This window comes from Danio rerio, chromosome 10, assembly GCF_049306965.1.
Source record: "Danio rerio strain Tuebingen ecotype United States chromosome 10, GRCz12tu, whole genome shotgun sequence".
NCBI lineage: Eukaryota > Metazoa > Chordata > Actinopteri > Cypriniformes > Danionidae > Danio > Danio rerio.
Genome location: NC_133185.1, coordinates 37,282,445 through 37,294,107, shown reverse-complemented (window position 1 = coordinate 37,294,107; position 11,663 = coordinate 37,282,445). Strand labels below are relative to the sequence as shown.

The window sequence follows — 11,663 nt, the reverse complement described above, 5'->3', positions numbered from 1 at the left end:
CCCTGCGTCCGTCAGTCCATCCTATCTTGCAGGCGTGTGTGTGTGTTGAACATGGGTGGGTGATTATTAATGACTACTAGTTGAATTATTGACATGCTGCTTGAATTTTTGTGTTAAACTTTTGGGCGTGCAGGCTGGTGTGCGTAGTGAAGGCGAGCGTGAGGGTATGCAGGTTGATGTGCATTCGTGTGCGCGTGCAGGCATGCAGGTGAGCATGCGTGTGTCTGTCCATCCATCTATCTCTGCGTCCGTCTGTCCATCCATCCCTGCATCAGTGTATGTGTGCGTGCATGTTAGTGTTGAACATGTTAGTGTTATATAATAGTGTATTATTAATGACTACAAGTTTATACCGTTATTTCACTGACAAATTACATGAGAGCAGTATTACAAGTCAAGAGCTCTCAATTATACACTGCTTGAGTGCAAATTTTCACACGCTCTCTTAAATATGCACTGCTCACGCACAAATTTTTTTGTGAGCTCAGTACACTGCTCGCTCAGTGAGATTATATGCAGACTCACAATTTGTGTCTTGTGTTCCCTCTTATAAAGTGAACTAGTCTCTGTTGTCTTCCACATTGCTGATCACATTTTAGAGGGCATTTCCTAGTCATCCTCTTTATTTTGAGGAAAAGCTGTTCCACAGGGTCCCTGAACACATATATTGGCATGTACAGTGTTTTGAACAACACTATGGTAAAGTACTTCAATTAATCTGTTGTGGTAATACTATTGCTATGGTAACACAACAAGTGTAATATAAACAAATTACCCAGTGCTGTAGATTTATTCTTTTTTTTTACAATATAGGGTGTATTATACTACAATTCACCACACTTTACTGTAGTAAAACTACACTTTCATGGTTTCCGCTACATTCATTCTTCCATGGCCGGCCGCCACTCCAAAATTCATCCCGCCACGGCTACAGCTTCTTATTAATTCAAAACATTCAGTCATTGTTGTTGTTGTTTTTAATAGCGGGTTATAATCAAACCAAAACGCATTCAAATGTTGGTGAATTATAACAGCACAAACTTTTCTGTTACCGTAGTAGGGCTGTGCGCTGTTTGTTTAACCCTTTAAGATGACGTGCTGACAGACTGACTGACTTATTAACAGGTGCGCGATGCGTGAGGCCACGACGTAGCTTTCGGTTAAGATAAACACAGTTTCCATAAGTCTACTTTATTTATAGATAAAGGGTTGTGATTCTGCATACAAAGACTTTAACATTATCTTGCTGGAGTTTCTTGCCGTTTCACTTACTCCAGGACGCATTAATACCAATCTGTAGGTTGGAGACATTGAAGACATTCATAAGTATTCCTAGCAAATCTAATAAATGTTGGAGACATACTCACTACATAAACGCACTAAATCGCACTTCAGCAGTGTTTATTTGAGAGCGCACAAAAAGATCTGCACTTGAGCAGCGTGTTTGAGGGCGCGCTAGAAGTTTTGAGCACGAGCAGAGGAAATTGGCGCGCAAGCAGAGATTGGCATGCTCGTATTAACATTACATAAATGCGATCCCGACGTGTAATATTGCGCTTACCACATTTTTCCATTTGTCTTTGAAATAACGCCATAGGTATTTGGTAGATTAGTGTGAAAGACCTGCCACCACAGCTGGAAAAAATCCTAGAGGAAACACTGACTTTGTATTTCATTTTATCAGTTCACTGTTCTTAATACTACAGTATGCTAAAGCCAATGAATGAATACAGGCTGAAGTATTCATTAACAAGTTGTAAATAATACAAGCCTAAAACATAGGCAGTATACTCAACACTCAAAAACACTTTATCATAGAATTTACCTTTTAGTTTTTTGTGTGTTGTTAATAAATAGTGTAGCAATATATAAACCATATCAACATTCTTGGGATAACCAATTTAACAGGAGGATTTCGGGAGAGCACGAAAGGACGAGGAAAAACAAAGCACAAATTGTGAGTCTGCATCATCTGACGGAGCGAGAGCAGATCATTCGCACATGAGCAGCCAGTGCTTTTAGTGTGCACGAGAAGTTTTGCATGCGAGCAGCATATATTTGAGAGCTCGCGAGCAGTTTTGTCCATGAACAAAGGAAATCGGCGCGTGAGCAAAGAGTTTCACTCCCTTGTATTACATGAATGCACTCTCGACTTGTAATACTGTGCTTATTTGTCAGTGAAATAACGCCATGCAAGTTGAGTTATTGATATGCTACTTGAGTTTTTGTGTGTGTGTGTGAGGGCGTGCAGGCAGGTGTGCGTGCGTCCGTCTGTCTGTCCATGTGTGTGCTGAACAAGGGTGGGTAATTATTAATGACCACTTGTTGAATTATTGACATGCTACTTGAGTTTTTGTCTACGTGCGTCTGTCTGTCCGTCCATGCCTGCGTGTTTCTGTGTTGAACATGGGTGGGTGATTATTAATGACTACCAGTTGAATATTGACATGTTTTTGCGTGCATGTGTCCGTCCATCCATCTGTCCGTGCTTCAGTGGGTGCTAGTGTGTTGAACATATCTGTTCATACACTTGGGCTTAGGGACTTTGTCGTTGTGTGACATGGTGATTGTGTTTATTTGGTCTTAAAGGGTTAGTTCACCCAAAATTGAAAATGACCATTTCTTTCCTAGTGGTTTAAAACTTGAGTTTATTTTCTGTTGAACACAAAAGAAGATATTTTGAAAAAGGCTGGTTAATGGTCCCCGTTGACTTCCATAGTAGGAAAAACAAATGCCAGTGGCATATAACGTACTTGAAATTCACACTTGAGTCCATGGGTGGGGGATTATTGATGTCTGCTAGTTGAATTATTGACATGCTTCACAAGTTTTTGCGTCTATCCATTTGTCCGTGCATATGTGTGTGTGTTAGTTCAACATATATCCGTTCATATACTTGGGCTTAGGGGTTTTGTTGTTGTGCGATATGGTGATTGTGTTTATATAGTCTTACTGTGTTTATTAGGTTTATTTGGGTTTTGTTGATCACAAAAGGAGATTATTTGAAAAACGCATATTGATGGTACCCTTCCATAGTAAGAAAAACAAATGCCAGTGGTGTATAAAGTACTTGAAATTTACACTTTGGTGTAAAACATGGGTGGGTGATTATTGACTACTAGTTGAATTATTACATGATTCTTGAGTTTTCTTTGTATGTGTGTTGAACACATTCATTTATATGCTTAGGGATTTTGTTGTGTGATATGAGAAGGGTTGGCGTGCAGATAGAGGAGATGCTCACAATAGTGCTCTACAACACACACACGCGCTGACGCAAGCCTGCAGTCGAAACAATTGCGATTGTACCCCTTTCAATCCAAATGATGTCACCATTCCACTCTTCCTTTAGCTTCCTATCAGGTTTCAGATCAGCACCTTTGGCTGCGTTTCAGTTCTTGGTTTTGGAAGAATTACAATCCTTGAATGGATACACACAAATGCTTTGTTCCTAAGCTAGTAAGGCTGCATGTAAAGGCATTATGGGCATGTTCCCAAAACAAAGTCAAAAGGTAGGAAAGTTAATAGTGCCAATATATCATTCACTGGAAAAAAAACGATCGCATTAGTTCTATTGTGGGTTCGGGGGAAAAATATGAAAATAGCAGACAGTTGTATTGAAAAAAATATTATTAAAAAGATTTCCCACTTCCCACTTAACTTTGTAGTTTATTTTTTCTGTATTAAACATATAAACTCTATATATTAAAAATAACCATTTACTTTCTCTCGGTTTAAAACCGTTTATTAATAATTTGTTTTTACCAAAAAAAAAAAAAAATGATATTTGTAAACATGCTGGTTGATGGTACCCTTTGACTTCCATAGTAGAAAAAAAACAAATGCCAGTGGTGTATAAAGTACTTGAAATCCACACTTGTGTAAAAGTACAGATATTTAAAAAATGACTTTGGTAATAAAAGTTAAAGACACTGTTTAGAATATTACTTGAGTAAACGTTTTAAAGGGGCTGATATTTATTGTACTTAAGTATGAACAGTAACGGAAGTAAAAGTACAAGTAAACCTTTAAATAAAAACTTAATATTTTTTTAAAGTCAATAAATAATTAAAACTGTTCTATACAGTACTATAATTGTTCAATTTTAACTTTGTTTTTCTGCTTTGAAATAAAAAAGGCTAAACTTTTAGCTAAAATAATAATAAAAAAGGGATTTTATTGCTTTATTTAGTTGTTGTTGCTGTCTTGATAAGCTCTTGCGTTTTCTTTCATTTTTCTGTCTCATTTGTTTTTTATTCTTTATACTTGTTGACAATCTTTGGATTTTCAGAAAAGAAATACAAAAGAAAGTTTTGGTGTTAGAAGGTTTGAGCAATTTTTGTAGATAAAACCAATGAAACAATAGTGTTTAAAAGTCAGATTAATTTTTTAGACAAACAATTGATTGAAATTCATGAGATTTATATTAACGTTTCACTAAGCTAACATTGACTGCATTTACATAGACATCAGTAATCAATTGATTTGCCTTAATCTGAATAAGACAATAATACTGTATGATTTAAGGTGTTTACAGGAGTTGCTTTTTAAATGTTCCTTTCGTGAACCTATTTTACATGTTATAGCACATTATTCGATTAGAATCATTGCGTCACCACGCTATCCACATTTCTACAGGAGTTTCATGTAAATTCGGGTGTTTCAATTTTAATTTGTCGACTTTAACTGCACTTTGACTTTTCACTTTTATTCAGGAAAATTTCATGCATGCGTTCTTTACTGACACATTAGGTACAGAGAATAGTGTTAAACAGTCTTGTGTGTATGGACTATCCTGTTGCAAAATGTGGCAAAAATCCCACATTACGGTAATAGTTTGATTGCGGTGTTGACATGTCTGTGCTACACTTCAATAATGCCTCTAAAATCAGCATACTCCACGTTATAATTCGATTTTTGTTTAGTTAAATTATGACCTAAGTTGATCAAAGTGCTGTAAATAGGAGTACTAAAGACCGAGAAGAAAGCCGAATACTAAAGAAACATTTAACATATAAAAAAATAAAACAGTGATCAAGGAGTATTAAAAGTGAGAGAAAATAGAAAGATCTTCAAGACGGACTTTAATACAGAGATGGAGGGGAAAAGTTTAATGTGAATTGGTAGAGTGTTCCACAGTTTAGGGCCAGCAACTGCAAACGCTTGATCACCTCATTTTTTAAGGCGTGTTTTAGGCACTGTAAGTAAATTGAGATCAAAAGATCTCAGTAAACGAGAGGGGGTATACGGACTGAGCAAGTCTATAAGCTATTAATGAGCAAGATTATTGACGGCTTTGTATGCAAATAATACAGTTTTGAAATCAATTCTGTATTAAATGGGTAACTAGTGAAGTACAGCTAATATAGGAGTTGCTGATTCATACTTGCAGGTGCCAGAGAGTAGTCTAGCAGCCGCATTTTGTACAAGCTGCAGATGAGAGAGAGAAAACTGAGAAATATTATAGAGAGATACAATTATCCAGACGAGTTTTTATGAAGGCATGAATCAATGTTTTAAAATTTCTCTGGGATAAAAAGGGCTTGACTTTAGACAGTTATCTGAGGTGGTAAAAGGTGGATTTTACGACACCACTTATCTGTTTGTCAAGTTTTAAGTTTTCATCAAACACAGCACAGAGACTTCTTGCACACTGGATAATATGTGGGGCCAAAGATCCCACATTTACATTTAACAAAGAGTTTTCTTTGTGCCCAAATAAAATTGCTTCATTTAAATTGTAAAAATTGTTTGAGAGACAAAGTTTAAGCTCATCTAAACAAGCCAGAAGTGGTTGTTAGGCATTTACATTTTTTTTTAGGGAAAAGAGATCTGATTTAAATTAATCAAGAATCACTGTTTAATATATCTCATCTCATTTTCGTCCGCTTATCCGGGGCCGGGTCACAGTGGCAGCAGTCTTAGGAGAGTTCTCCAGACTTCCCTCTTCCCGACACTTCCTCCAGCTCTCCGGGGAGATCCCGAGGGGTTCCCAGGCCAGCCGAGAGACAGCCAGTGTGTCCTGGGTCTTCCCCAAGCCCTCCTCCATCGACCACATTACTGCTGCCGCTGCACCAATCCGTCTGTTTATCTCACGTTCCATCCTTTCCTCACTTGTAAACAAAAACCCCAAGATCTCATGAACTCCTACACCTGGGGCAAGGACTTTCCTTCAACCTGGAGATGGCAAACCATCTTTTTCCGGTGGAGCACATTTGGCTTGGACTTGGAGGTGCCGATTCTCATCCCAGCCGAGTAACACTTCATTAAACCGCATGCTGAAGGTCCATGTTCGATCAACCCAACAGAACAACATCATCTGCGAATAACAGATATAAATATATAAATTAGGTTGTGTGAATGTCCATGCTATGATTATCTTTACTGTGAAACGTATAAAGCGCCATTAAATAAAAGGTATTTTATCCTCCTGCAAAGCTTGCAATTTTTAGGTTTTGGAAGAGAGCACAGGACTCATCAGGGAAGCTCATCAGACAAACCGATAATGATCGTCTTCATCACCACAGAGCAAAAGCCAAATTTCCCAGCATTAGAGACGCTTCGTAAAAAAAAATTGACGCTTTACAAGGGGGTCGGATCGGATTGTGTGTTTGGCCGCTCAACCGTGTCCGTCCTACTTCATTTTCAGTTTCACTTTTCTGGAAACTCTCACTGACTTCGGGCTTTAATCTAATCAGTATCTTTGTCAGAGAAACACTGAACAAATATGGATTTAGGCTGTGGGCCAGGCGTAAGTGGTACACCCCGTTCTGAGTCTAATAGGAATGCTGTTGCTGTTGGCACGTACTTCCAATAGTTCTTTTTTTTCCCCCTTTTGGTCTGCATGAGGATCCCAGCACATGGTCATCTGGTTGGAGCCAGAGTTGTACTTTTATCCGTGAATGAATAAGGCTTTTGGTTCTGACCATTTCATCACCATTGGAGACTTGGAGCGGTGCCTTCTGTAAAGAAACAAAACGTTGATCCGCGGGGCTTTTGTTGAAAAGAAACGACACATTCACAGTGATGTCAGGTTGCTGGAGGGAGGAAACGGAAATAGCATGATGAACACAAAGACTGGGGTTTTGAAATGATTGTTATGTTATATTTGCATGATATAGAAAAAAGAAAAAGGCCTAAATGTAATGTTTTATTATAATAAATATACTGATAATTGTTTTCTAGACAGGTTGGTTTTTGTGCTGTTTTATTTAAGCATGACTGGCAAATCATTTAAGGTGTATTAGTTTATTTATTGCTGAAACGTATTTATTTTTACTCATTTACTTAATTTTCAATTTTCATTTAGTTAATATTTATATTTTATTACAGCATTATTTATAAGCAACATAAACAAAAAAACTGGTTAGAAACTGTGTCTTGTAACTGTATTTATTTATTTATTTTTTTTAATCTTCTATTAATTAGAATTTCTAATTTTTATTTAATGTTTTTTGATGTTGTTTTTATCTCTGCTTTATTTATATTAGATATACAGTATATGCATACACATCCTGACAAAAGTCTTGTCGTCGATAAGAGCAACAAATAATAACTTCTAGTTGATCATTTGGAAAAGTGGCAGAAGGTATATTTTTTTAGATGAATCATCTGCTGAACTGCATCCCAATAATCACAAATACTGCAGAAAACCTAATTGAACCTGCATTGACCCACGGTTTTCACAGAAATCAGTCAAGTTTGGTGAAGGAAATATGGTTTGGGCATGCATTCAGTATGGGGGTGTGCAAGAGATCTGCAGAGTGGATGGCAACATCAACAGCTGAGGTATCAAGACATTTGTGCTGCCCATTACATTACAAACCACTGGAGAAGGCAAATTCTTCAGCAGGATAGTGCTCCTTACACTTCAGCCTTACAGGTGCTCCAGGATTGGCCAGTCCAGTCACCAGATATAAACATCATTGAGCATGTCTGGGGTAAGATGAAGGAGGAGGCAATAAAAGATGGATTCAAAGAATCGTGATGAACTCTGGGAGTCCTGCAAGAACTGCCTTTCATACAAGCCACTTCTGATACCAAATAATCAACTAGAAGTCAAGTTATTATTTATGGTTTTCAAAATTTGGGAATAATAAACTAACAACTATTAAAACTTCAGTTAACTTTCAATATTTTAAATTTTTGTTTTAGTAAATGTTCTCCATCTAATAGGGTTATTAAATTTCAGCTTTAAATTTCACAAAAAATTAAATACTACTAGAAATTCTTTTCACCGCTTCACCATTTAAAGGAAATGGCTTTTGCTCCATTTTGTCATTAGTTATCACCTTCTCCTCCGTTTTCCAGAGTATTAATCTCTCAGCGCTGGCATCTCTGCTGAATTCCTGGCCTGTAGGAGTGTCATCGTGGCAGCGGGATCAGTGTAATTGAAATCACATGCGGCTCATCCGTCGCTGCTCTGATGATTGATCAGGTTTTATGAAGACATGCGTCGGGCGCTGCCATGCGGTCAGATAAACCAGATGTTCGTCACGAAACCCCCTTGATACATTAGTTGCCCTTCAGACCTCATGCACTTGCTCTTCTTTGAAAGTAGACAGAATGGTATCATTGCATTTCACCTCAGGCGCTGTTTTGTCTTAAATTGTTGTTAGAATTGATTGTTACTGATTGAATTTTTGTGTATGGTTTAAATTGTCTTTGTAGTTGGCATTTCGGTTATTTGGAATGCTTGGCTGATATAATTGGATGGTTTTATAACCAAAGTTTTTGAAAAGTGCCTTAAAGTGCATGAAATACGCAGCTTTGTTTAACGGCTGAGGCGTATAGATAAACTTTTCCCTTTTTTTAGATATAGATAACGTTTTGTTTTGTCGCAGTTTTGCCAGTCAGAGTTGTTCTGTCTAATAAAAGCCAGTCTATAGCAACGCTGAGTCTAACTGTTTGCCCACTTTACTGTTATGTCCTTAAAAAAAATTTAAAAATCTGATTTTAGCATCTAATTTGATTATTTTTGCACATTTTTCTTCATTTTAAAAAATCCTGTGAAAATATACACATTTACTTATTTAAGAACAATTGATCTTTGTAATTTAAATAAAGAAAACACTGCGAGAAACGGAAAGAGTTTACACCTAAAGCTTTCTTGATCATATTTGTTTGAAAGTCATCCATGTTGTTTTACTGCTATATGAACATGCTGATGGAAGTGATGCAGAGCGTCTTTGCTTTTGTATGTGTGTTATATCAAGAGAGTGAGAAAGAAGGCTACGCTTATGACGACAGATGCATATATACAATAAATAGTAGCTTTTTATGATTGATACTCATGCTGCCTAATTCATACAGGGTTTGAATGTGAATTGCGATAACGTCACATGACGCGGATATCACACCAGACGAAAAGTGTGTATTGACAACTTGAGGCTTTGCACATCGGACGAGCACATTCTGTTCGCGCATAATATAAAGTTTTTGAATGTGAAATTATGCAGTTGACATGGCAGGAATTTTAATAGTCCCGGCTGCCCAAAATATGCAGGAAATCTGAATATCACATAATAACATTTGCTTTGATTTGACGTCAAAAGCATTTGGTTGGTCAACAGATCTAACGAAAGTTGAAGTGCTCAGTGATGTCATAAATCATTTAATATTATAAAAACTGCATATTTATCATGCTTATATCTTGTAAACGCAAATTTTGTCACTGTTTTGAAGTACTTTAGCTTATAAATACATTTAAAAGACACCTATTATGCCCATAGACTAAAATATATGGATGTAGTATCCTTGACGTCACCCATAGGTACTGTATCTGAGGAGCACAAATGAAGCTACAAGTAGGCGTGGCCAACCGTTGCCATTTTGTTCGACATTATCGCACCAACCGTGGAATACCAAACAAGGGCAAAGAGGCAGAGCTTGAGCGAAGATGCTTAGACTGGCTTTTCTTTGGGAGAAACACTTCATACTTCATTATCTGCGACTCGTTTGTGTTCTGACCACATGTGCTTGGCTGTGTACTATACCAATTAAGTGTTTTGTTTTTTTTAAAAGCACTGTTGTAATACATTAACCAACTAAACATTGTTCTAATGATGTTTTTCTACATGAGGAAAACGTGAAGGGCTTCCAAACACTTAAAATGTTGTGTGTGTGAGTAAATGCAAGGCTATTTATTAAACCCAGGCATAATACTGTATGATAACATTTCAGATGGATATTTTAAAACCTACAGCTAATCAATCTGTCAGATTCTGGAGTGCATTACAGCTATAAAGAAAATTATAAATGATAATTTATCTTAAATAAAACAAATACATTTTTTATGTTATATAAGTATATAATATCACTCACCTGGTAAATGGAGGCCACGTGAATGGTTTGTTAGCCCATTTAAGTGAACAACATGCCATAACATCTGATAATTGTAGATAATAATTCCAAAAGGCAAAACAAAACAAAAATACGATGTATATGCCAAGTTCAGCACCTTATCAGCCAGAATGACATGACGGCGAGCAGCGAGACCTAGCTGTCACTCAAGTGGCCACGCCCTTAATTATGCAGACTTAATACAACTTAATAAAAACTAAACGGATGAGTTATAAAAAAATTCATCCCCCACACAGTTGTCATGAAGGGTAATCATAGCTATATGCTCCAAAGCCATCTTTTGTACCAGGCTGTAAACATGTTTTTATCAGCTGTAAAATTGGCTATTGCAGTCTGAACATCTGGACTTCCTGAAGCCAGCCCCCAAAGGCGAGTCGAGGAATTGCAGTTTCAGTTACTTCTGTATTGGCTTCACGAGGGAGAGCGGGATGTTGCCGCTTGATTATGCCCCTTTTTACAGAATGTAAAACAACTCTTTAATGTCCCTTTTTGTGTGTTTGTGAAGTTTCAGCTCAAAATACTACACAAATAATGCTTTATAACTCTTTGAAATGGACACTATGCAGGCGTTTTGGTAACTGTCGCTTTAAATTCAAATGAGATTGTGCTGTTTTCAAAAGAGGGCGGGGCTGCAAATACCTGTGTGTGGCAAATTCAAGTGGCAAATTCAAAAACAAGACTAATGTTGTTTGCTAATGAGGGATCTCTTGTGGGCGGGGCTTTTCCCCTCTGATGACACATGCAAAGGGAGAATGTCAATCAAAGTGTTTCTGCAGACTGATCTTATCAAGTCTGATTATAATAAATAAAATTAATTCGTTTTTACCATTAGAAGCTGTTTATGTTCACACAATGTTACCACAACTGTTTTTAAACCCTTTATAAAAGTGATTTTTGCTTAATAGGTCCCCTTTAAGACATAAAATATTGATGCTATTTTTAATACTGTTTTGAGTGGGACTTTAAGGAGAGCAAGAGAAAATCTCGCTTGTTTGGAAGAGATATGTGTGTGTGTGTGTGTTTTTTTTTTTTTCATTTCGCGTCTTTCATTGATTCCAGATGTGTGCCATTTCTTACTCCTGCACTTCCTTATTTCTTATCTTTGTCTTCTCCCCTCCTACATCCCACTCCATCTCTACACACACAGATACACACACACACACACACACACACACACACACACACACACACACACACACACACACACACACACACACACACACACACACACACACACACACACACAGTGTATTATTGTAGTTGTGTGATGGTGTTACCATGTCATTGAGCATTGATGGCCA

General features: G+C 37.2%; 1 protein-coding gene across 5 annotated transcripts in view; it reads left to right on the top strand.

Moving 5' to 3' along the window:
• uvrag (UV radiation resistance associated gene) overlaps positions 1-11,663 on the top strand; it is a 230,272-nt gene that overhangs the window by 199,810 nt on the left and 18,799 nt on the right.